Here is a 26,890-nt window from a genome sequence, read left to right as displayed (position 1 = left end):
TCCCCAAGAAGCAGCCTTCTCGCCAAGTTCAAGCACTGCTGGTTGTGATCACAATCTGAAAACTCAGGTCAAGGGCTTTTTTCTCGCACTTGAAAGCACACCTCTCAGAGAGCAAGTCCTCCTCACAACAGACAGCGCAGATCCATAAAGTGCCTGGGTGATGTCTACCCAGAGAACCTAGAAAAAGTCACAGCTGCACCGTGGCACAGCAGGTAAAGCTGCCACCCACAATGCCAGCATCCCACATGGGTGCCAGTTCAAGTCCCGGCTGCTCTATTTCCAATCCAGCTCCCTGCACCTGGGGAAGCAGCAGAAGATGCCCAAGTGCTTGGGCCCTGCACCCACGTGGGAGACCCAGAAGAAGCTCCTGCTCCCAGCTTTGGCCTGGCCCAGCCCTGGCTATTGCAGCCATTTGGGGAGTGAACCTGCAGATGAAGATCTTTTTCTATCTATCTGTTTCTCTTTGTGTGTGTGTAACTCTGCCTTCCAAATAAATAAAATAAATCTTAAAAAAGAAAAAAGTCACAGCGAGGAGGGCCTGTTTGATGGAACTGAAGAAAGCTCTGACTTATGACACGGAGACCAGAGGCGCTAACTTTTTTTTTTTTTTTACAGGCAGAGTGGACAGTGAGAGAGAGAGAGAGAGAGAGAGAGAAAGGTCTTCCTTTGCTGTTGGTTCACCCTCCAATGGCCGCCGTGGCCAGTGCACTGCGGCCAGCGCACCGCGCTGATCCGAAGGCAGGAGCCAGGTGCTTCTCCTGGTCTCCCATGGGGTACAGGGCCCAAGCACTTGGGCCATCCTCCACTGCACTCCCTGGCCACAGCAGAGAGCTGGCCTGGAAGAGGGGCAACCGGGACAGAATCCGGCGCCCCTACCGGGACTAGAACCCGGGGTGCCGGTGCCGCTAGGTGGAGGATTAGCCTAGTGAGCCACGGCGCCGGCCCAGAGGTGCTAACTTCACAGAAGCAGAAAGGTGCACGTGCTGACCCTTTGCTGCGGGGGTGTAGACAGTGTGCTGTTAAAATGAACACTACCTGTGATGTGGTTTTGTTACTGTCATTTCAAACTCTACCCCTCCTAAGCTTCACCCCCTCTGAGTCTCAGTGTCTCTGTGTTTGACATAAAAAACTGCAGGTGATAGTGGAGCAAAATCCAGCTTGAAGAGTTTCTGTTTTTGTTTTTTGTTTTTGTTTTTTTGGTTTTTTGGTGTTTTTTTGACAGGCAGAGTGGACAATGAGAGAGAGAGACAGAGAGAAAGGTCTTCCTTCCGTTGGTTCACTCCCCAAATGGCCACTATGGCTGGCGTGCTGCACCAATCCGAAGCCAGGAGCCAGGTACTTCCTCCTGGTCTCCCATGCGGGTGCAGGGCCCAAGCACTTGGGCCATCCTCCACTGCACTCCCTGGCCACAGCAGAGAGCTGGCCTGGAAGAGGGGCAACCGGGACAGAATCCGGCGCCCCAACCGGGACTAGAACCTGGGGTGCCAGTGCCTCAGGCAGAGGATTAGCCAAGTGAGCCGCAGCACCAGTCAGAGTTTCTGTTTTCATGAGAAGTCGCTGTGTCCGGGATAGAGCGTGGCCAGGAGTTGCTCGCTCCAGGTGTGCTCAGCCGGCGGGATCGGGGTTGGCCGCCCCACAGGTCATGATTCTGCTTTCCTCTCGGGGGGGCCTGACTTGCAAACAAGTCCCCCCCCCACGGAGTGAGCGACAGCACTCAGGACACCCTCAGACCTGCAGCCACAGCCTTCGCCGGAAGTGAGCTTCCTCCTGGCTGTGCATGGCTTCCATGGATCTGAACCTTGTTGACAGCACAGTTAAAGATGGATAATGACAGAAAAAGCTGTTGTTGGAGATGGTGCTTTGCTAAGGCTCCTGGGAAGGCAGCAGAAGATGAACCAAGTCCTTGGGCCCTTGCCACCCTCGTGGGAGACCCAGATGAATTCCAGGTTCCTGGAATCAGCCTGGCCCAGCCCTTGCCATTGCAGCCTAGTGGGCAGGGAGCCAATGGATGGACGAGTTCTGCCTCTCCCTCTCTCTCTTCCACTCTGCTTTTCAAATAAATAAAATAAATCTTTAAAAAAATCTTTTTAAAAATACACATGCTGAGTGTATAGGGTTGGCAGAAAAAATATGGGCTGTTCCATTACATTTGAATTTCAGTTCAACAGCAAATAAATTTTTGTATAGGTTTGTCCCCAAATATCTCGTGGGGGCTCTTTATACTGAAAAATTCTTTTTGACATGAAATTGAAAGTTACCCGTGCGTTGTGAATCTTTGTTTACTATGTCTGCTGCTCCACAAATGCATGACCTGGGACAAGTTAGCTTCACCTCTCTCGGCCTCAGCTTACTCATCGGCTGGATGGGGATGCAGATTCCCACCACGCTGGCTGCTGCAGAGACCAGAAAACGTAGCGGACATAAAGGGTGGCATCTGGGACGCAGCAGACATGGACGACATGGGCGGTGCTTGAGCTGTGCACGGAGGATGCTATTTACAAAGGCGGCGGGAGCACTCACAGCTGCCCTTCCAGCATCCAGGGGGCGGCATGGGTGAGCGAGCGCCGGGAGCCAAACACCAGGTCTGAGCTCCGGGCTTCTTCACGTTCTGGCTGTGCAACCTTGAGCAAGCTACTTTCTCTCTCTCTCCCTCACCGGAAACACAAGAACCATAAGGGAGCTGACCAGCTACAGTTGTTGCAAAAACTGACCTCCTTAGTAAGGAATGTCAGGTGCTTAGGAAGGGGGCCGCCTTGCGCTGTGCGCTCACTAAATCCTGGTGAACGAAGGAGTGAGTGAAACAAGGCAGCTGCACTTGGATGGCGTCTCCGTCCATGTAAGAATCTGCTTCTCGGCCGGCGCCACGGCTCACTAGGCTAATCCTCTGCCTGCGGCACCGGCACCCCGGGTTCTAGTCCCGGTCAGGGCGCCAGATTCTGTCCTGGTTGCCCCTCTTCCAGGCCAGCTCTCTGCTGTGGCCAGGGAGTGCAGTGGAGGATGGCCCAGGTGCTTGGGCCCTGCACCCCATGGGAGACCAGAAGAAGCACCTGGCTCCTGCCTTCGGATCAGCACGGTGCACCGGCCGCGGCGGCCATTGGAGGGTGAACCAACAGCAAAGGAAGACCTTTCTCTCTGTCTCTCTCTCTCTCACTGTCCACTCTGCCTGTCAAAAAAAAAAAAAAAAAAAAAAAAAAAAAGAATCCACTTCTCTCTCTCCTAACAAGGCAGCCACACTTCCCTGAGGTGAAGGTTCCAGTCTGCACATCCAGCTCGCCTTTCCAGTCGAGGTCATCACAGTGTCATGTCCCAAGCACCGTGAGATGTGCTCACCGGGGCAGAGAAAGCAAACCGGCAGCACTTAGCTGTATAGCTTTGGATTTAATAGAGCCAAGAAGTCAGCCGGCTGCGAGAGGCAAAGATTAAATACTGACCTTCAGAAAACGTGCTTTCTCTGATGCAAATGCTAGCCTATGACTGCAGCCAGACACGGCTGATTAGCAGACGTACGGCCACATCATTCCAGAAGCGCAGAAAAGAAAAATGCGCCCTCATGCAAGTGCACCCAGCCCCTTAGCCCAGCGTCTCAGTGTCTGGCGGTTCAATGCGATCATTTCCCGGCCCCAGCACACAAATGTGCCATTAGGAACGCCTGCATTTTCACAGCAGTGATTTTTTTCCCCCACCATCACTGCTGGGGAGCAGGGAGAGCAAGAAAAAACAAGCAAGGAAAAGAAGATTCTAGAGCACAGAAGAGGAGACGTTGGAGACAGAGGAGTCCCTGTTCATCATTCTGCACGCTCCTCCACCCCATGGCCCTTAGAGGGCGCCAGGGAGCGCCCGAGACTTGCAAAGGCTTTTCAAGGCCATGGCCAGAGTCCCTGCCTGCACAGGGCGTCCATGTACTCAGATCCCACGTTGATCCCATCAAACTGGAGTAACCAGCTGTCCCTTGCTCCAAACTGGATGTGACTCGGCTCATTCACACATGAGAAGTTCTGAGGGTCTCCCCAAGAGGATCTTGGACATCCCAAGAGGCTCACCATCCTCTGGGGTTCTGTGTCTGTCTCTGAGCACGAAAGTCACATTGACAATGCCCTCCACCCACGTGGCACAGCCAGTCACCAGGCACCGTCACAAGTGGACTCACAGAATCCCCACAAAGACCCCATGAGTTGGGATGATTATCCCCACTTTACAGATTAGGAAACTGAGGCACAGAGAATACACAGCCGTCAGTGCCAAATCAGGGGCTCAAACCCAAGCAGGCTGGCCCCCAGCCCTGTGCTGCAGGCCAAGTAACATCACAAGGCAGCCCCTCCCTCATCCACGGGCTTGCAATCCACGGCCTCCAGGTCAAATCTCTCTGTGGTTTTATAAAGTTTTATTGGAAGTCAGCCACTCTCACTTCCTCACCTATCGTCCAGGATTAGGCATATGGCACAGTTGTAACAGGAACCACAGGACTCTCAAGGTCTGAGAAGTTCACCAAGTGCTGACTTAATCTATGATTTTTTTTTAAATCAATTCATTGTACCCAAATCAAAGTATCTGAAAGGAAGGGCTTTCCATCACTACCACCAGTAAAAAGCCAGTACTCGCTGGTAAGAGGAAACCTGTAAAAGCAATGGTGGCTGGCGCTGCGGCTCAATAGGCTAATCCTCTGCCTTGCGCTGCTGGCACCCCGGGTTCTAGTCCTGGTCGCCCCTCTTCCAGGCCAGCTCTCTGCTGTGGCCCGGGAAGGCAGTGGAGGATGGCCCAAGTGCTTGGGCCCTGCACCCCATGGGAGACCAGGAGAAGCACCTGGCTCCTGCCATTGGATCAGCGTGGTGTGCCGGCCGCAGCGGGTCGGCCACAGTGGCCATTGGAGGGTGAACCAATGGCAAAAGGAAGACCTTTCTCTCTCTCTCTTTCTGTCCACTCTGCCTGTCAAAAAAAAAAAAAAAATGGTGACAAAATGGTATTAGATTCCAGGTAGACGGACATGGTCACCAGCTGCAGCCTCTGAGCCCAAGGCCAACCACCTGTTTGCTGAGGGAGCAGAGGGGCTGTGAGAGACCCCCGGCACCCAGTGGGGACTTTCTACACGCTTCATTCATACACAGAATGAGAAATGATTGAGAGGAGGATCTACTTTCCCCTGCGTGACTCATGGGCTTATGTAATGCGAGGCCCTAACCACCCAAGGGACCCTCAGCGATCTTCTTAGGGAGCACATTCGTCACCTGGGGAGATCCCCAGCCAAGGCATCACCCGAATCCCAAAGGAAATAGCAACCGACATGGACGTCATCCACTCAAACCAACGGCCTGTTTATTTTTTAAATTGGCACAGAACATTCACTGCACTGTCACTCCTGAAAATCATGTCCCTGGGAAGAACACGCATCTTGGAACTTGAACGTCATCTCAGACAGAAAACTAGAGCGCGCAGCCAGGCGATGCCTCCCCAGGGAGCCATGACTTGCCCAGGGTCACCTGGCTCAACCAACAGGTGAACCCGAGTCCCACTCTCTGCTTTGAAGTGTTCATAAATTCTAACTTTTGAGAATCACATTCTCCCCGAGTTTAAAATCCTAAGATTTGTTGTCATTTAACAAAAAACATGACTCTTGATGAACATCGAAGTAAAACAATGAAAGCTCGCTGTTTGGAAGGGTGATTGACGTGGTCCAGCTCCTTAACTTAAGCCCTTACTATGGCCCACAAGGTCCCCCAAGAGCTGGACCTGTCCACAGCCGACTTCACCTCTCACCACTCGCCCTTGTCCATTCTGCTGCAGCCACACAAGGCAACATCAGGGCGTCCTCAGCCACATCCCTGCCCTCTATCTACGAGATGCCAATAGCACGGCCTCCCTCAGTTGGCATAACCGAAAGTGTCTCTGGGCAATGCCAAGGAAGGCAGGGACCCGAGAACACCTGTTGTTGTTCCGTTTCTTTCTTTGAGTGAAGGATAAGGAAGTTGTTAAGGGAAAGATGGTCCCACCACGCACTGTCCCTCAAGGATGATCCCTCGTGGTTTACACGTGAGAGTGGGCTTGACGTATGCTCGCCTGATCCTGGTTTGGATCAGAAAGGGTAAGGGAGCAGACTTGCAGTTCTGCAGGTTAGAGGGGTCACCTCTGACCGCACTGAAAAAGACAAACTCAGTGGCAGCTGTTCCCAAGGAGGCATCCAGTCCATGTTCTCCATGGAGGGGCACAGAAATGTCCAGTGGAGATTGGTGGGTTTTTTTTTTTTTTAGTGGTCAATATTGATTTGTGCAAGGCAAGCTTTGCCTCCGCCTCATTCTGACATCCTCAGTCAAGCCCACGTTGCTGCAGGATGCTTGGGGGCAATGGGATTCTCTTGGGGACCCTGAAAAGGGGTCAAGTTTTATGTCCAAGGTTGCCACAAGGCTGAAACCAAGAAAGCCTGAGCAGAGGTAGAGTGAGAACAAAAAGACAGTTGCTCCAAGCTCCACCACTGAGCACCTGGGGTTCTACAGGTGCGTGCACGCTGTGCGTGGTGCAGCTTCCCATATCACCTTGTCTCCTCTTCACAGAATCTCCTCTCTCACCCCCAACCTATCTCACTCTTGCCCATCCTGCCACTCCATCAGGCTAGTCACATGTGAGCTTAGTCACCACTCTCACCTTAGGGACTTAAACCACTTCACAGTCCTCACCTGTTGGATGTCTGTCCCCTTCCCACCAAGATTAAATATGTGTGGTGGCAGGGACTCTATCTGTCTTCCGCAGCCCAGTCTTCCCAGTGCCTACAAGAGTCCCTGGCCCAGAGGAAGCCATTGACAATGGTTCAACGAGCAAATACATGCGAAGTTGAGCTGAATGACAGGAGGGAGATGGTAGGGCTATAGGGTTGGGCCCAGAACCTCTTTTCGAGGCAGGTATACCCATCTCAGCTGCTGGGCGTGGTGGCTGCTAAGGACCCACAGCTGCACACTTCTCCAGAGAGCAGCCCACCTTTCCCGTGGGGCTCTGCCCTAACATGACTGACAGACATGTGATGACCTCCATGTCTCAAGACTAACGCCACAGTACTCCCCAAAGCTGCTGCCACCTGACACCATGCACACGCTGAGCCTGTTTCCTGCCTTCTCTCATGCTGCTCACTCCTGTTCTTCTCAGAACATTCCCTCCATAAATCATTTGAATGAGGATTTTAATTTTGGAGAACCCTAAAATGAGAATAAATCATAGTGAATATCAAGGAGGAGATGCGTTCTGGGCAAGGTACCGTGATATCTTAACCTCTGCCAGCACATAATGGGGCTTGATGAGTATTTGTGAAATGATTGAATGGATAGATGATGAATGGATGGAAAGAAGGGAGGGAAGAAGGATGGGAGGGAGGGAGGGAGGGATTAAAGGAGGGAGGGAGGGAAGAAGACACAGGCAGGCAGGACAATATACTACCCCATGGGGTCAAAAACAGCATGCTGATTTCCTACCTAAGAGAGTAGGGAAAAACTCATCAGATGGCCCTACTAAGTATGACGGTTTCCCTACCTCTTCCTAGCAGTGGTCTTGGACAAGTTATACCACATCTCTGAGCACCTATTCTGCTCATCTGTTATTATGGGTGATAATCATGCTATTTATTTCCTAGCTAGTTATAATCAATCAATGATTTAACTCATATCTAAAGCCTTGTATCATACCTGGCACATAATAGGTGCTTGATAAATAGCATCTATTATTTTTATCTCATCATTTTTATTATCATCATTGGTTCAGTTAAAAGGCATTCCCCTATTGTGTTGCAATATAGTAAAACAAACAAAAGTGTCTAAAAAAAAGGCAAGCACCATTAGCTAATTGTTCAAAAGGGAGAAATTAAGTTCAGGGAAGCCGGCTTTTCCTTATTACACCCAAGACAAAACACAGGTTCATTTCTTTGGGAAAGAAAGCAATGACCTCATTGCAGAAAGATTTTCTCTAAGATCTCTCAGAGCCTGGAGTCTCCAAAGAAGCACACACTTATTAATGAGCAATTTTAACATCCTCGCCTTTTAATCTAGAGCCCATCGATAAGTGCCTCCGCGCCCCTCTCGAGTTGGTTATGAGTAGTCTTCATTATTTCTGATTTGCTACACGCAGACGCATCTGCTCAGCGCAGTTTTTCTATTACCCCTTAACGCCAGGAATCCACAGCACAGAAAGTTCCAGAAGTGTGAGGTGTTGGGTCAGGCAAGGACAAGCAGCCCAGCGTCTCCCTGTTTGAGCCACTACAGCCTCCAGCCTGCTCCAAGCTGCCATCAGAAGCCGCCGCCTTGGCCCACTGCTGTGGACGCCCTACACAGCAGTCTGATCACGTCACTGCCCATTCCACAGCGCCAGAGCTCCTCGTGGTAACCACAGCCATAGCTTGTGCTCCCGGTCCAGCTTCCTGCTAATGTGCATCCTGGGGGGGAGGGGGGGCAGCAGATGGTGGACCACATTCTTGGGCCCCTGCCACTCACGTGGGAGACCAGGGTGAAGCTCCTGGCTCCTGGCTTCAGCCTGGCCGAGCCCTGGTGTTGCAGCCATTCAGGGAGTGAACCAGCGAATGGAAGACCTCTTTCACTCACTCACTCACTCACTCAGTGTTTGGAATAAATAAATGTTCTATTAAAAAAAAAGATAAGCTTGCTTTTAGTGCAAAAATTCTTGAAGTCCATGCATAGTTTCTTCATAATCTGCATTTCCACGAACTTTATGAAGACCTGCACAGATCATGTGATGCAGTGTTAATGAGACGTGAACGGGAATGACTGACTGACCCAGGCTGCAGCGCCGGGGAACCTGGCAAAGGTTATGGGGAAGCAGCCGGTTACAGAAGAACAAATGCTGCGTTGATCCGCCTACACGGACTGCGCAGTCAGCTGGTGTTTAGGGATGAAGTAGTCAGAGGATCCAGGTGACCGGGGAAGGGGGACAAAAACGTGGAGTCACTGCTAAGGGGTCACTCAGGGGAGACGAAGAGCTTCCGAAATGAGATCTGTGACAGTCACACAGCCCTGAGCAGACTAGAAACATGGATCCCTACACACTCGATGGGCAAAGTGTTTGTTACATGAATTAGGTCTCAATAAAGTTGTTTTTAAAAAGCAAATTACAGAACAATACGGGTAGGCGGCTCCCACTTTGGCAATAAATAAGCGTGGTAGAAAGTAAAGCAACCACTCGGATGAGTCCCTCTGTAATAAAATGGGGATTATTTATAATTCCCCAGGATTCTCTTCTCATTTTATTTTTAAATAACAATAAGTGTATCTATTTATAGGATACAATGTGATGTCAGGATGCGTGTGTACATTGGACGGTTGAGTCTGGCCTCACGTACTGCTGTGTCTTCGTGGTGAGGACCCTGGAAGTCTCTCAGCCATTCGGAAAGATCCCTGGGAGTGCTCTTCAGATGAGCAAGGTATTCTTCCAGGAGGAAACACCGTGGGAAGCAACTTGGAGAGGGTCGCGCCCAGGGCGTGGCCAACCAGCGAGCTGGGGTCCCGGTAACCGGAGGGCCCTTTGCTAGGTGCAGCCTGTGATAAACTGAGCACACAGCTGGGGCAGGGTCCTGGGCCGCGGGAGTTGCAAGATCCTAGCAGCTGAGATCTGGGGAGGGGACTTGAGGGAGGATGGGGAGGAGGGGGAGGAGGAGGAGGGGAGACTAAGGCGGGAGCCCCTGCAGTGGTGCCATTGGAGAGGTGCCTCGGTGAGAGCCAAAGGAAAAATCATGGTGAAACAAGACTGAAAGAGCGTTTCAGCACGCGGGCCAGAGGCCTTCGGGGAGCAGGGCTTATGCCACACCAGGGGCTGCCTGGGAGCTGAGTGCTGGACACCACCAGCCCTCGCCCCTTGACTGCAGGCACCCAGGACAGAGACCAGCACACTGCACCCAGAGGCTCCGGACGCACAGCCAGGGCCCACCAGACTGGTTCTGTGGACGTTTTTACTAAGGATATAGAGCGTCTATCAGTCACTGGGCCTCGGCCATACAGAGCTGGCTCTCAAGTCCAGTGGATTTCCCCCACCAAGGAACTGCCGCTGCCCTGTAATGAGTTTGCTCTGCCTTCGTCAGAACATGGATTGAGAGCCACCTGAATCTGTGTCCCCCAAACTGCAACCCCTAAGACCCCCCCCCCCAGATGAAGTCCTTTTTACTCCCACAGCGTCCGGGGTTGAATCCATCAACACCTCTGCCCGGAAGGAGTCCAGAAGCTCCTCCACGTGGCTCCCCAGGGCTTGTGCACCTGGGGATGGATGCTTTTGCAAGAACGCAAAGGTGTATGCAAGACCCTGCTAGAGGCTGACTCGGGGGGAAGCCACGAACCACGCTGAGACTTTGAAGCCAACCTCTGGGCAGAGTTATATACGTTATATACGAATGCAGGAAATACTCCCCAGGGAGACACGTCACCGCACTGACAGCAGCCGCTCCCGGAGCTGGAACGGAGCGAGAGGGCCGGGAAGACTCCTTTGCTCTCTTCGCTTGCCTCTGCCTTGTCTGTGGTTATCACGATGAGCACGAATGATTCCATCAGTCTCACGAGGTAAGGAAGACAGCTCGTGCCACCTCCTCCCTGCAGGGCTGAGGCCCCTTGGTTCCCATTGCCATTGAATTTTGTCCCATCTGCTTTGTCAGCTGCGGGAAATGAACTGGGAGGCAGAGGCTGTGAGACTGCGCCCACAAAGGGCCCTCACTAAACGTCTGGGCAGAGAACGAGCAGCTGAGTGGGTAAATGAGCTCCGCTATGCCCGCGAGCAATGACGAACGCCACCAGCTTCCGTCCTGGCCCACCTCACCAAGCCTGGCTAAAGGACAGGAGTGGCCATTCGGGGATGCTGAGCCACCCCAGGGTGCCCAGAGATTCATTACAGCGATGCCAACCGTTCAGCAGCCCAGACTCACAAAGCTGAACCACACATGGGGCATCGGCAGGAACGGGCCTAACAGCCCCAGGACCCGCAGTGTTGTTCCTGCCCACCCGCCTCTTCCTCTCTTCCTGACACCTGCAGCCCTCCACGGAAAGCCAAGAGGATACGTGGGCATCGCACAGGGCAGGAGGAAGGGCCTGGCTTGCAGGAGGCTCCAGGGCTTCAGCTGCAGATCTCAGGGCCCAAAAGGGAAAAACAACCAGAATTATAAGTGATCGTTATTGTGAAAAAGGTATACAAGCCAACCCTTCCAGAATTCCCTTGTTTATACCCGGATGCCCACTTTGGACCTCACCCTAAACTCCATCCAAGGACCCAGGCACTCCTCAGGGAGCCCCAGGCACAGGTGGAGAGATGAACAGGACAAATGGGAGGGGCGGCAAGTTCCTCCCTTGCCCCCAGCCTCATGGGAGGGCTGTGCACTCTCAGAACCAGGGTACCCGTCTCCTCACCCTCAGCCACACGGCCGGAGCCTAGATGCGCAACGTGCAAAATAAAGCCAGAAGCACAAGGACTTATCTCAGCACTGAAAATGCAGCCAGGCTGTCCTTAAAAACCTGAAGAGCTTCCGAAGGAAGAGCCCACCCTCTCCAAACAATATTTTGACAGGCGGGGCCGCGTTGCTCTGAGTTAACCCAGAGTGGGGGCTGGGAGGCGTTCCTTGACTTCCACTTGACTTCCTCCCGGCATCTTCAGAGTCGGATTTCATGACAGTTTCAAACAGGCCACACTCACCGCAGAGCGGAGCGAGCGCCGTGGAGAAGCCTCAGTCTGGCCAGGTGTACCCGCGTTTGACAAAGCACCAGCGTCAGCCACCAGCCAGAAGCACCCACATTTAAATTAGGGAGTGGCAGGCCGGCGCCGCGGCTCACTAGGCTAATCCTCCGCCTAGCGGCGCCGGCACACCGGGTTCTAGTCCCGGTCGGGGCGCCGGATTCTGTCCTGGTTGCCCCTCTTCCAGGCCAGCTCTCTGCTGTGGCCAGGGAGTGTAGTGGAGGATGGCCCAGGTGCTTGGGCCCTGCACCCCATGGGAGACCAGGAAAAGCACCTGGCTCCTGGCTCCTGCCATCGGATCGGCGCGCTGTGCCGGCCGCAGCGCGCCGGCCGCGGCGGCCATTGGAGGGTGAACCAACGGCAAAGGAAGACCTTTCTCTCTGTCTCTCTCTCTCACTGTCCACTCTGCCTGTCAAAATAAAAAATAAATAAATAAATAAATAAATAAATAAATAAATAAATAAATAAATAAATTAGGGAGTGGCAGGGACGTGTAGCTATCCCAGGCTGCTAATCTCTTGGAAGCAACACGGGTTATTTGTCCCTTTTTACCCCCTGCCTGGCCAGGACTCTACTGGTTACATAAAGGTATTTCTATTGGCTAGAGCTAAAGATTGAGCAAGAACGGCAACTCTGAGCCCTGAAGCTCTTTGGGGTTGGGGTGGGGATGGGCGGGAGATGAGTAAGGATCCAAGCAAGGCGACAGGAACGTGCGGGAGCGTTGTGACCCTCAGCTAGAGCTCCTGCACCTCTCTCAGGCTAAGGCTAAGACACGGCCGTGCTAACGCGCCACAGCAGTGCTGTCACACAGCCGCACTCATTGTTCTGAATTCATAAAGCCACTGGGCCGTGACCCGCTCTCTCCTAGAAAAATGAACAGATGCAATTGCAATTGATCGGTAACACGGATCGACACACTGGAAAGCCAGAGGAAGGAGTGCTGGAGGTCTGCCCAGCACTGGCCTTGGAAGCACACTGCTTGCTAAAAAGCTCAGCTCCTTGATGGCCCGTCACGGAACAAGCATTTATTGAGCACCTACTATGTTCGAGCATTTCGTAAGTACCTCCTGTGTTCAAGGCATTGTTCTGGGGAACAGCCATGAAGAAAGGGGCAAAATCCTTGTCCTCAGTGCACTGACATTCAAAACAGGAGAAAAAACTGTAATGGGAAAGTCGATGCCTAAAATAATTTCAGACAAGAATGGGTGCTTGGAAGGCAATAAAATGGCACTGGGCAAGGGGCTACTCTAGACAGCCCAGGAAGGGCTTCTCAAAGGAAAAGCCATTTGAACTGAGACCAGGAGGAGGTGAGGGGCCAACCCCCACCCTGCCCTGGGAGTGGGGGCGGAGGGGGACAGCAAGTGCAAAGGCCCTGAGGCGGAAAGAAAGGGTGGGTGTGGTGTGGCTGGACGCATGGAGTTGAGGGAGGGCAAAGATGAAGGAGACGAGACAGGCAGGCTCTGGTCACTCCGTTTCAGGAGGGCTTGGGTCTTACTCTCTTTTTAATTATTTGGAAGTCAGAGGGACAAATAGAGATCTCCTGCTGCTGGTTCCTGCCCCAAATGCCACAACAGCTGGGGCTCAGCTGGGAGCCGGGGATGCAGCCTGGGTCTCGCACGTGGGGAGCAGGAACCCTACTACCAGAGCCATCCCCTGCGGCCTCCCAGCACCAGCAGGAGCTGCGAACCTGACTCTAACCCAGGCCCTCCAATAGGGACATGGCATCCAGCAGCCCAAACGGCACCTTCACTCCTGTGCCAAGTGTCACCCCAAGTTTTATTTTAATGCCATGGTAGGACAACTGTCCCCATGGTCCCAGGGACACTTAGGGAGGTATGAGCCATTCCGTCACCATGGACACCAAGCCCTGTGTCAGCCGTGTAGTGCAGTGGATTTTCCAGTAAGTGAGACTGCCTGGCTGCTTCTCAGAGTGGGATTCAAGCCGGCAGGCTGCCCTAGGAGCTGGGGTCTGTAACGTGTTCCACGTACGTGACCAGGTACTGACCCAGCCCTGGGATGCACAGTGAACCCCCAGAGACCAGGTCTGTCTCATTCCCAGCCCCATCATAGGGCCAGAAGGCGGCAGGGAAGGGAAGCGTGGGCGTGAGTGCACAACGCACCTCGTGCACACAGGCGGTGGCCTGGGAGGGCTCCACAGAGGAGGAGAACTGAAGACAAGGAAGGAGGTGCAAGGGGAGAAGACACAGGATTCCAGAGAGACAGCACATCATGTGCAAAGGCCCAGGGGTCACAGAGGGAACTCAAGGACAATCAGAACAGAGACTGTGAGGGGACAGCAGTCAGCAAGGCCTTGCACGTCACGTTGACAGGCATGGATTTGGTCCCAGAGGTCGGAGAGAACTCTGGAGGATTTCAGCCACAGGAGCAGTGAAGAGGAGGCGTGCGTGGGAGAGAGCAGTCCGGACGCAGTGGGGGAACGACTGGAAAGGGGTGGGTGAAGACAGGAGCTGGGGACTGCAGAGGGAGCACGGTGGGGTCACCCAGATGGGAAGCCCCAGCCAGAACAGCAGCAGTGCAGGTGCAGGGTGGGGGGTGGCTCAGGTGAACTGTGGGGTGGGGGTGGGGGCAGTGGCTCAGGTGAGCTGTGGGGCAGAGAGGGGGCGGCTCAGGTGAGCCATGGGGCAGAGAGGGGGCAGCTCAGATGAGCCGTGGGGCAGAGAGGGGGTGCAGAGAGGAGGGTGGCTCAGGTGAGCCGTGGGGGAGGTGGACTGGTGGACTGGTACAACATCAGGATGGACAGAGGTCAGGCATGCTGCTTAAGCTTTTAACTTCCAGATGAGCTCCACAGCGAGGCCACTGGACAAGACACAGTCTGTGTAGGCTTGGGAAGACGGCGCCACGACACATCAGAGGCGGTGCCACCCCAGGAGGCAGGCAAGACCTACGTGGCTCTTCATTGAGTGCTTGAGATGTGGTCGGTGTGACGAGAGAAGTGAGTTTGTAATGTTAACCTCGATTTTAAACTTGGCTTTGATTTAGTTTTTGGAAAAGATTTAGAATGCGTTCAGGTCTTAGGGGACTCTACTTGGTCGGTTGTAAATGGCACGAGACCCAAATCCAGATCAACTGTCTCACATGAAAATGGAGCATCCGTGGGAAGGCGGGCTGGAGGCGCAACACACACACACACCGGACTGTGAAGACAGAACAAAAAGCCACGCGCGCACTTCCCACCGCTTCACACGCTCGCTGTGCACGGGACACACAGGCGCGGGTCCCCGGGGACTGTCTGCCGCTTGCTTTTTCACAAAAGCGCTTGCATTTCCCAGAACTTACAGGTGCCAGATCCCAGCCTCGGGGAAGCCAGTTTCCCCGCACATCCTAATGAGCTCCCATCTCCATCAGATGCAGAAATCCTTAATTAAGCAAACAAATAATTAACCTTGAGAACAGAAGTGTTCCCCAGAGCACAATACATGGATTTGCTCATTTAATTGAGTAAATATTTACTAAGAACCCACCATGGGCGGGACACGACTTAGCAGTGTGGATTTGGTAACCACACCGCCTTGTCACCAACCGTTGGCAGCTCAGCGGCGTCAGCCCATCAGCGCTACTTCTCGTCAGGAGGAAATGGGTGCATCCATCTCGGGCTAGGCTGGGCCCCCTGCTCCATGTCTCTCTCCTCTGTGCACCAAGGCACCCAGCCCTTCCATGTCACTCTTGCTTTCTGTCGGGAACTAAAGCCAAGAGGCGGGGAAACACAGGGGGTCCCGACAGGTAGAGTGCAGCCGTAAGCTTTGCTAGTTTCCGAAGTATGGATGCTACAAACGTACAGGGCACATCACTTGAAAGTTTAGTTAAATGTCTTTTGCTCTTTGAAATTTGGAATATGATCGCCATCACGTTTCACCTAAATCCTTATGGAAGATGGCAAACGTTGGCCCAAATGAGACACAGCAGAGTCGCACGGCCAAGGGCTTGGATAGAAGAAAGAAAAAAGGGTGGAGATCGATGGTGAAATTTGCCATACGGGGAAACAGAGGCCGGCCTGCAGGGGGTTTGCGTCCGGTTGCAGGGTTGCATGCAAGGGGCGGGCACCCAGGAGTCGGGCAGCGCGTTGTGCCGTCTGCACCCCCACAACAGCACCAGCGAGGAGGCGTCCGTGATCCCCATGTTACAGGGGAGCAGCTATTGTGAGGGAGGGAGCCCAGGTCACATGACAGCTCTGTCTAAGCACCACGCCTGGGCCCTCCCATCGCGGAGGAGACCCCCAGCTCCTGGGATTGAGTGTCACGGTGATCCCGAGGGACGGAGGACGGGGAGTCTCCGCAAAAGGGGAACCTTCTGCCTAAAGTATCCTGCAAGTTTGGGTTTGACATTGACTGAGAGATAAAGAGGAGAGGAGGGAGCGGCATGGAAGCCAGAGGGAATCGAACGAATGAGCTCACGGAGGCCAGCTTTACAGTCCCAGGGAACCAGAGTCCCCCTTCCCGGGAAGCTCTAGACCGGGTTCCAGGTCCGCAGTGCCATGGGCAATCTGGATCCACTGAAGGTTTCAGGGGCGGAAAGCGACTTCCCGCAAACCGCCTTCATGGTGAGCCACCAAAATGCACCACCTGAGAAAGCAGTGGAGGATGATGGCCCGAGCGGCTGGGCCTCCGCCACCCACAGGGGAGACCCGGCCCGCAGTTCCAGCTCCTGGCTGGAGCCTGAGCCAGCCCGGCCAGTGCAGTCATCTGTGGGGTGAGCCGGTGTACGCGAGATCGTCTCCCTCTCTCTGTAACTGTGCCCTTCCTCTAAATAAATAAATCTTTAAAAAGAGAGAGAAAAGAAGCCAGGCTAAAATCACAGCTAGGTTTTTAGGAGAGGAGAAATGGGAGAAAGAAGCTGAAAATATCTGGTTAGGGTCTGGCGTTCGGCACAGGGGTTAGAGTCGCTGCCTGGGCTACCATCTCCCATACCAGAGGGCCTGGGTTCAAGTCCCGGCTCTGCTTCCAATTCCAGCCGCCTGCTCGTGTGCGTCCAGGGAGGCAGCGGTGAGAGCTCAAGTACTTGGGTCTCTGCCCCCTACATGGGAGACCTGGACTGAGTTCCCCGCTCTTGGCTTCGCCCTGGCCCATTCTTGACTGTGACAGCTGCAGAGGGAAGCGCGTTCTCTGTCTCACTTCATAAGGCCTCCCTGCCGCCCCACCTGGCTGCAGTCACGGCTCACAATGAGGCCGGGGATTAGAGTGCTTCTCTCTGTCTCAGCTGCACCTCAGATGAACAGAAAACTGCATTAGCCAACAGGAGGAGAAAAACCACTGCTCACTTGTTAATACACCCTCTTAGACTGCAAAGGGAAAGAAGGGTAATTAGGTACAGAAATATACTGCTCAATTTCTGTGTTTTAAAAAAACCCGTTCTGAACAATGCCTCAGCTTCGGCGAAGGCTGTGCAAGTGTTATCTAAAAGTATTACAGCTGGCGAAGGCAGGCAGGCCGTACTGAATAGAATTTTTAAATAAATAGTGCAGGTGAGCTGTGTCGCAGATCTGGGGGGTGGCGAACTGGGAGAGCAGGAAGGCCCCTCCCTCTCACTGGACACAGGATCGCAGCCCGAAACACGGAGCCGCACAGCCGGCACAGGGATGTGGCGTCGCAAAGGCACGTGGGTGAGCGCTGCTTGTCCGCTGCCACTGGGACCCCTAACGCGCTGTCTCACCTGCGGCTGCCCCATAAAGTAGGCGCCGTCCTTGTCCCGGCTATACAGATGAGGAAACCAAGATCGAAGGTGCTTGTCCTAACCTAACCCACAGCTGGTATGTGGTGAAGTTCAAAGTCGAACCCAAGCATAGCACTCTTCCCACGCTGATGCTGCCAAAAGCTCATGAGAAAATAACTGTGTGTGCATTTTCCATGAGTTGTATGGAGACCACTTGTGTGCGTGGATTTCAAATTTTTTGCACAAAACTGAACTTCTCTGTTAATTTCTCCAAGAACTTTCAAGTACTCTTGTATACATAAATTAGAACGTTAACTCGGGGGCCAGCGTTGCAGCAAAGCTGGTTAATCTACTGCCCACAGCACCGGCATCCCACAGGCATACCAGTTTGGGTCCCGGCTGTTCCACTTCCAATCCAGCTCTCTGATAAGGCATCTGGGAGAAGTGGGGGGGGAGGGCCCCTGCACCTACATGGAAGGCCTGGATGGGGCTTCAGGCTCCTGGTTCAGCCTGGCCCAGCCCCAGCAGTAGCAGGCATTTGGGGAGCAAACCAGCGGATGGAAGATCTCTGTGTGTCTCACTGCCTTGTTGCTCTGCCTTTCTTTAAAAAAAAAAAAAAAAGATTTATTTACTTATTTGAAAGTCAGAGTTACACAGAGAGAGAAAGAGAGGCAGAGAGAGAGAGAGAGAGAGGTCCTCCATCTGCTGGTTCACTCCCCAATTGGCTGCAACAGCCAGAGCTGCACTGATCCAAAGTCAGGAGCTTCCTCTGGGTCTCCTACGTGGGTACAGGGGCCCAAGGACTTGGGCCATCTTCTACTGCTTTCCCAGGCCACAGCAAAGAGCTGGATCAGAAGTAGAACAGCCAGGATTTGAACCGTCTGCCTTTGATATAATAAAAGTAAATAAATAAATGCTTTTTATAAAGAGAACACAATCCTTGACTTGCAGACAGATCTGGGTTCCAGGTATCAGCTCTGCTATTTACCAGCTGCGAACCCCTGGGAGAACCACGGAACTTCCAAAGCTCTGCAGGGAAACACTGATACCCGCAGTGGGGCACGGCAGAGTCACCTTGAAAACAGTACTTACAGGGGCCAGTGTCATGGCATAGCAGGTAAGCTGCTGCCTGTGATGCCGGCATCCCATATGGGCACTGGTTTGAGTCCTGGCTGCTTCACTTCAATCCAGCTCCCTGCTAACCTGGGAAGGCAGTGGAAGAAGGCCCGAGAGCTTGGGCCCCTGCACCCACATGGGAGACCTGGAAGAAGCTCCTGGCTCCTGGCTTCAGTCAGGCCCAGCCCTAGCTGTTGCAGCCATTTGGGGAGTGAACCAATGGAAGACCTCTCTCTCTCCCTCCTTTCCTCTCTCCCCCTCTCCCCCACTCTCTTTCCCCCCCTCCCCCTCTCTCCTCTCCCGGTAACTCTCAAATAAACACATCTTAAAATAAAATAAAGCTTGGAAAAAAAAAAAAAAAACGCTCCTCACTGAGAAGCCCTGACCCAGGCTTCAGACAAAAGGGAGCTTTGCAGGAAGACGCCCAGAACTGGTGGCCTGGCCAGTGTGTCCCCTCCTGTCTTCCACACAGCCCAGGCGACACTGCCTTTCCCCTCAGTGCGCCTGTGCTCGGGACACACTATCCCCACCTCGGGTGGGGAGGAAGTGTGGATTCAGAGCGGTTAAAGAACCTGCTTAGAGACCTCCCCATGAAGATTCTGTTCTTTTTAAACTACTAGTACATATTTTCTAAATTACTGATTGATTTGAAAGGCACAGAGACAGATGAAGATCTCCCATCTGCTAGTTCACTCCCCAGATGCACACAGCAGCCGGGGCTGGCCCCCGCTGAAGCCAGGGCTCCCAGGTGGGGGGCAGGGCCCAGGGCACTAGGAGCCGTCACCTGCTAGGGAATGCAGGCATCCCATTCCGCGTCCCACCCACTGTGCCAAATGCCTGCCCTGAGCCACACTTCTAAAGACATAAAGAATAATAAATGCGCCAGCAGCAGATTAAAAAACCAACCCCCGCTATGTGTGTGAAGGTCCTCGAGAGCCCCTCTTCGACCGTGCCCCACCCCCATCCTGGACCTGACGTTCTTCCCGTCTCACACACGCCTTTGTACTTGGACTACAGACTTGTGTAAAGTGGACCCCTAAATCTTCACGAGGCCCTGCACACAAATCGCAGTCTGTGTGCATCTTTGCATAACTGCTCGTATGTTCTTGGCGCGTTGGGGAGGGGGATCCCCACCTGTTCCAGATCTCAGCTCACTCCTCTCCAGGAGCACGGACACACTGTGTATTCCCACTTCCCTGTGGATCAGGCAAACCCGCACAGCCAGTTCCCAAAGACACTGAAAGGATGGCAAAGGGCAGTGGGCGCACAGGAAAGCACCTATCTGGTGACAGTTTGCCCCAGCAAAGGGCTGCCACAAGGATTACAGAACCCCACGATGGCAGGAATGATTAGCAGTCATCAAGTCCTTACCGTCTGCCAGCCTGGGACAAAATGCCGTGTGCGTGAGTCGCGTAGGGCCTCAGCACCACCTGAACAGGTCCATGGTGCAGATGAGCAGACAGCGGCTCTGAGAGGGGGGCCGTGGCGTGGCGAGCAGAATCAGAGCGGGCGTGAATCATGCAATTCACCTGCGGGGGGGGGGGGGGGGGGAGTGTTAGGATACCTGTATTTAAATTAAAAGAAGGAAAGCATCTGATTCTAATTATACCCGCAGGGGGCGCCCTGACGGCGACCTGGAGAAGCAGCACCTGGGCAATCTCCACCCCCAAGGCTTAGGGTGCAGGGTCTAGGGCCCTTGCTTAGGACAAGGGGTCTTCAAAACGCTCCTGGAAGATGTACATTACAGAAAAACTATGCACAGATGTCAAAACTGTTTGCACTGATTTTTTTTTTCTTGAGCGGCAGAGAGAGACAAAGAGAAAGTGTTCCCATCCACCGACTCACTCCCCAAATGCCTGCAACAACCAGGGCTGGGCTGAAGCCCAAAGCCAGGAGTTCCACCCCAGACTCCCACCTTGGATGACACCGCTGCCTCCCAGGGTCTGCCTTAGCAGGAGGCTGGAGTCAGGAGCGGATCCAGCCACTCCGACGTGGGACGCAGGCCTCCCACGCAGCTTCTTAACCGCCCCATGACAGCGCAAGGGCAGAAAGCCTCAGAGCCACGTTGACCCCTCACCTACACACAGCAAGCAGCCCCCATTTCTCTGCCTGCTAATACAGCCCCACCCTGCCTTGACCAGCCCCGCCCTGCCTGGACTGCTGGACACACCCCTGTCTGAAGAGTGCAGCCATCAGCCAGAGCTCTCCCCACTCCTCCCAAGCCCTCTCCCCCACTCAGCAGCTCAGCCCCGAGTCCAGGCTCAGCCTCAGCCCAAGCCCCTCCCAGCTCACACTGTGACCTCGTGGGCCCTTTAGAACGAGCCCCAGCTCTCCCTGTCTTGGAGCCCTGCTTCAGCTCAGGCTCCAAGCCCCTTCCCGCCACTTTGCACTATGCAAACCACCAGTCTGCAAGGGAAGGGGCTCGCTCTCCGCCGTGCGTTCACCTGGGAGCGAGCCCCTCCCAGGCTGGATTCTGGATACACCTGGCCTGGCTGTGGCTTCCTACTCCGTCTCTTCTCCCCTGACACACCCTCCAACTTTCTGAAGTCCCCTGTCCTAGAACAGACTTGAGGCTGAATCCTGTGTGTATTAACTCACTTGGTCCTCATGGCAAGCCGGGGAACAGGGACTATTGAGCTGCAGCACACACCAGAGCTCGCACATGCTGAACCACTTACCCGAAGTCATTGGATAGCTAGCGGCAGACACGTGTGCCTGTTAACCACCACGCAGGCGCAGGGGCAGGACAGCTGTGTGCCAACTCCCTTCAGAAACACTGCTTTAAACTTGCTTTAACATTAGAATGAGAGGGGACGGACGACGAGACAGCATGAATATTTTGCTTTATACATGCCTTATTCATTAGGCTCCTCCGACAAGGATGTTTCAACTTTTTTGGTTCTAAAGCCCATCGCAGGCAGAGGTGGGCACTTTGTGCCGCAGCTCACTAGGCTAATCCTCTGCCTGCGGTGCCAGCACCCCGGGTTCTAGTCCCGGTTGGGGCACCAGAGTCTGTCCCGGTTGCTCCTCTTCCAGTCCAGCTCTGATGTGGCCCGGGAAGGCAGTGGAGGATGGCCCAAGTGCTTGGGCCCTGCACCCGCATGGGAAACCAAGAAGAAGCACCTGGCTCCTGGCTTCGGATCGGCGCAGCACACCAGCTATGGCGGCCATTTTGGGGGTGAACCAACGGAAGGAAGACCTTTCTCTCTGTCTCTCTCTCTCTCTCTCTCTCACTGTCTAACTCTGCCTTCAAAAATAAATAAATAAATGAATGAATGAATGAATAAATAAATAAATAAATAAGAGACACCACCTGGGACCCCACATCCCATATCCGAGTGCCCGGCCTGGAGCTCTGGCTCCACTCCCATTCCAGCTTCCTGCTAACATGCACCCTGGGAGGTGACAAGTGATGGCTCAGGCTCTCGGCTCCCTCCCACTCACATCCGACGCCTGGATTAAGTGCCAGGCTCCTGGTGTGGCTTGACCCAGCCCTCGCAATTGTGGGCATTTCATAAGGTAGTCAGCAGATGAAAGATATCTTTCTTTTTGTCTCTGCCTTTCAAATAAATAAACAGCCCCCAAATCAAGTGAGCAAGTTGCAGAGAGCTACTGTAGGCCACACCATGACCGACGCATCTACTCAGGACCTTCTGGGATGAATCAAATTCCCACAACTCAAACTGCAATCAGCTTGTGCCCATAGGAACCCGGGGCAGCCGGACAGTAGACGCCCAGACTGCAGGAATGTGAAAATGCAGCCACGTCAAATATGACACCAGGAGAACTGTCAGTGGAGTTACAGCCACATGAAAATATAGAACTGAGCTGACTTAGCTGCCTCTAACCAGCCCACATTGTAGTGCCCTGTGTATCTTAGGGACAGTGTTATCACTGGACCCATGCATCCATTTCAGTTTTATCCTTTTCTTTTCATATTTCAGAGGCTGTAACTTTTTAAAAAGATTTATTTATTGGGGCCGGCAGATTAAAGACCCGGCCCCATATGGGCACTGGTTCGAGTCCCGGCTGCTCCACTTCTGATCCAGCTCCCTGCTAATGTGCTTGGGAAAGCAGCGGAAGATGGTCCAAGTGCTTGAGCCCCTGCACCCATGTCGAAGACCCAGAAGAAGCTCCTGGCTCCTGGCTCCTGGCTCCTGGCTTCAGCCTGACCCAGCCCCAGTTGTTATGGCCATTTGGGGAGTGACCCAGCAGATGGAAGACCTCTCTCTCTGCCTCTACCTCTCATAATTCTGCCTTTCAAATAAATAAAAAATAAATTTTAATAAAAGATCTATTTAATTAATTAACTTATTTGAAAGGCAGAGTGATGGGGTGGGGGACAGCGAGATCTTCCATCTGCTGGTTCACTCCCCACATGGCCAGAACAGCCAGGGCTGGGCCAGGGCAAAGAAAGGAACCCAGAGCTCCATCCGGGTCTCTTACGTGGGTGGCTGGGGCCCTGCTACTCGGGCCATCTTTCGCTGCCTTCTCAGGGGCATTAGCAGGAAGTTGGGTTGGAAGTGGAGCAGCGGGACCCGAGCTGGGGCCTGCAACACCTTCTCGGAGTGCAAACATCAGCAGCAGCCCGAGCAAGGCTCATCAGCAGCCCCCCTGCACCTCGCGGCCTGCGATGGCTGCAGCAGCTGCCACCCCGGCCCCGTGAGCAGGAAGCCAGCCTTGCTTGCTGTGCAGGTGCCGCGGCTCACTTTTGTGCCCCTCTGTGTTGGTCCTGCTGATGCGTCAGAATCCACGCAGCAGGCACGGGACGCCAGGCAGACAAATGAGGAACAGGAGCGCACAGCCCAGAACGCAGAGGTTAACTCCTGGCATCCGAGGAGAAGCCAAGAAGCCGTTACACACCTGTATTACCGATTAACCTCCCATCCAAAAACTTCCCATTGCTGCAATCAATGGAAACGACTGTCCTTCTAATTACAAGGTCCCCAGGAGGCAAGATTTCTTTTTTAACCCCTTCCTGCTCTGTTTCCTGGTCCCCTGGGCCCTTCCTCGGTAAGTCAGACTGCGCCTCTTCTTCCTAACAGGTGCTCCTGGCGCGAGCGGCTGTAGCTGCTGCTTCTGCTGCTGTGACGGGGGCTTTTAGTGAGCACCTGAACCGGGCTCCTCGCCCGTATCATCCCCCTCCTCCCCTCCCTCCTCCTCCCCACTTCTTCTTGCTTCCTGCCCACTGTGACATTTCTCTCCTTAGTTTCCAATCTGAGTCTAGGGTTTTACAACCTAAGAAGCTCAATGTTGCCGCATGCAAACTCACAAGAGAGCAAGGTACAAACCCGAGGGCCTGCACAGGGATTCCAGGAAGAACCAGAGCACTCAGAGGGTCCAACCCTGGCTCCCCCACTAAGTCCCTCCCCTTCCTCCCAAAGGCGGCCGCATCACTCTGCGTATCAGGCACAAGGTTGGGGCAGGAAATGTGCCTCGGCCATGGACTGGGTTAGAAGATTAAATATTGCTAAGATTTTAATTCTGCCTCAAATGGTCTATACAGTCACTGGAATCCCAATTAAAATCCAGTAGATGCTGGGGCCGGCGCTGTGCTGCAGTGGGTTAAAGTCCCAGCCTGCAGTGCCGGCATCCCATATGGGCGCCGGTTCTAGTCCCAGCTGCTCCACTTCCCATCCAGCTCTCTGTTATGGCCTGGGAAGGCAGTGGAGGATGGCCCAAGTCCTTGGGCCCCCGCACCCATAGGAGAGACCCAGAAGAAGCTCCTGGCTCCTGGCTTCAGATCGGCCTCCCAAAGGCCTCTGTAGGACTGAGCTGAGCTGCCTGGCAGAACCAGTCATCCCCACACACAGCACTGGCCTCAGCCCCTCTCTAGCTGGATTCACGCCCTGCCCTGTGTTTTGCAGAATTACCTGCCAAGTTCACTCATGCACAGCCACACGGGGATCTGTCAGGCAGAAGTTAGTCTTGGATTCCCACCTAGCCCTGGATTGCTCCCAGTCATCAGTCACACACCTCCCAGCCTGGCCTTCAGAGGCAGGTTTGCTTTTCTTTAAAAAGATTTTTAATTACATGGATAAGACATGAAAACCTCCCCCTTCTATGAGAATTAAAACCTAACGGGGCTGGCACCGCGGCTCAATAGGCTAATCCTCCGCCTTGCGGCGCCAGCACACCGGATTCTAGTCCCAGTCGGGGCACCGGATTCTGTCCCGATTGCTCCTCTTCCAGGCCAGCTCTCTGCTGTGGCCCGGGAGTGCAGTGGAGGATGGCCCAAGTGCTTGGGCCCTGCACCCCATGGGAGACCAGGAGAAGCACCTGGCTCCTGCCTTTGGATCAGCGCGGTGCAGCACGCCGGCCACGGCGGCCATTGGAGGGTGAACCAACGGCAAAGGAAGACCTTTCTCTCTGTCTCTCTCTCACTGTCCACTCTGCCTGTCAAAAAAGAAAAAGAAAAACCTAACAGGCACAGGCATTTGGTGCAGGGCTTAAGATGCCTCTGGGGACTCCTGCCTCCCACTCATCGGAGTGTTTAGGTTCAAGTTCCCACTCCGCCTCTGCTTCCGGCCTCCTCTCCTGCAAGCTCTGGGAAGCAGCAGGTGACGGCTCGAGTACTTGAGTCCCTGCTACCCAGGAAAGAAACCCAGATGGAGCTCCTGACTCCTGGCTTCAGCTTGGCCCAGCCCCAGCTCTTGTGGGTATTTGATGAGTGAACCATGAAAGGAAAAATACCTCTCTCTCTCTCTCCCTCTTCCTCTCCCTCTCTCTCTGCCTGTCAACTAACTTAATTAGAAATTTTAAGAAATGTCAAAGATTGAACTCCCTCTTGAATACCATCTTTTCTCAAAAAAGTCAAATCCCTCTCTCCCTGCCTAAAAGTTACCACTGTGGTCAGTTTGTAGGCATTCCATTCCTGCCTTCTCTTACGAGTTGGCACACATAAAGTCAAGTCACAGGAAATGTTCCAATGAGGAGGTTAACACTAAGAGTTCCTCCTGTTAATGTGCTGCCCCAGCAACAAACAACAGATAAAGGAAATCGAAAAATGCAAGTTCACTGATCATAGAGGCAAAAAAGGCCTTAGCTCTGGGAACAAGTCTAACAAAAGGTGAGCAAGACTTCCACATTACTGTGGAGAGAAGGTGATGGATATTTGCATACACAGAGAAATGTGCCTCGGCCACGGGCTGGCTTAGAAGATTAAATATTGCTAAGAGTTTAATGCTCCCTCAAGTGGTCTACGCATTCACTGGAGTCCCAATCAAAATCGGTAGATGCTGGGGCCGGCACTGTGCTGCAGTGGGTTAAAGTCCCAGCCTGCAGTGCTGGCATCCCATATAGGCGCCGGTTCGAGTCCCAGCTGCTCCACTTCCCATCCAGCTCTCTGCTATGGCCTGGGAAAGCAGTAGAAGATGGCCCAAGTCCTTGGGCCCCTGCACCACATGGGAGACCTGGAGGAAGCTCCTGGATCCTGGCTTCGGATCAGCTCAGCTCTGGCCGTTGCGGCCATTTGGGGAGCAAGCCAGCAGACAGAGAGACCTCCCTCTCCCTCTCCCTCCCCCTCCTCTTCCCCCTCCCCCTCCCTCACTTTGCCTTTCAAATGAAAATAAATAAATCTTTTTTTAAAATACCAATAGATCCTGGCCGGCGCCGTGGCTCAATAGGCTAATCCTCCACCTTGCGGCGCCAGCACACCGGGTTCTAGTCCCGGTTGGGGCGCCGGATTCTGTCCCGGTTGCCCCTCTTCCAGGCCAGCTCTCTGCTATGGCCAGGGAGTGCAGTGGAGGATGGCCCAGGTGCTTGGGCCCTGCACCCCATGGGAGACCAGGAAAAGCACCTGGATCCTGGCTCCTGCCATCGGATCAGCGCGGTGCGCCGGCTGCAGCGGCGGCCATTGGAGGGTGAACCAACGGCAAAGGAAGACCTTTCTCTCTGTCTCTCTCTCACTGTCCACTCTGCCTGTCAAAAATAAAAAATAAAATTAAAAATAAAAATAAAAAAATAAATACCAATAGATCCTTTGAATTGAAATTTGTAAGCTGATTCTAAAATGTCTATGGAAATGCAAATAACCGAACAAAAATCAAGCAACAAGGGAGAAAAGATTTGCAACAAAATGGATGTAACTGGAAGCCATTATGCTGAGTGAAATTAGCCAGGCCCAAAAAGACAAATATCACATGTTTTCCCTGATCTGTGGTAGCTAAAACACAGGGTACAAAGAGGTGTCAAGCATTTGGGTGAAATTGACATCGTGGGGTTTGATTACTGCTTACAGCCCTCGTCCATATTCCTGCAGCACACCAGTCCTTCCACATGTTGAATTCTACTTAGAGGAGCTTAAGCTTGTGATTATAAAGTAAATTAAAAAGATGTTATCACGAAAATTGAAGAAAGGAAGGAAGGAGGAGGGAAGTATCATTATATTCTTAGAGCTGTATCTATGAACTACATT

General features: G+C 53.4%; 1 protein-coding gene across 5 annotated transcripts in view; it reads right to left on the bottom strand.

The window, feature by feature from the left end:
* Nucleotides 1-26,890, bottom strand: part of RPH3A (rabphilin 3A) — a 247,979-nt gene that overhangs the window by 206,296 nt on the left and 14,793 nt on the right. For 3 of the 5 annotated variants that reach the window (XM_089323167.1, XM_089323169.1, XM_089323170.1), the window contains exons 1-2: nucleotides 21,073-21,174; nucleotides 19,846-20,003 (exon numbers count right to left, since the gene is read on the bottom strand). The exons of 1 other annotated variant lie outside the window; for it this stretch is intronic. The gene's annotated coding sequence lies outside the window, so the exon portion shown is untranslated. Of the gene's footprint in view, nucleotides 1-19,845; nucleotides 20,004-21,072; nucleotides 21,175-26,890 lie in introns of those variants that run through there. One more of the 5 variants, XM_051826562.3, reaches the window with a different exon arrangement.

Source organism: Oryctolagus cuniculus, chromosome 21 (assembly GCF_051225735.1).
Source record: "Oryctolagus cuniculus isolate XC-2025 breed Fujian yellow rabbit chromosome 21, ASM5122573v1, whole genome shotgun sequence".
NCBI classification, from domain to species: Eukaryota; Metazoa; Chordata; class Mammalia; order Lagomorpha; family Leporidae; genus Oryctolagus; species Oryctolagus cuniculus.
The sequence above is the reverse complement of the archived record's forward strand: the minus strand, read 5'-3'. Positions and strand labels throughout refer to the sequence as shown.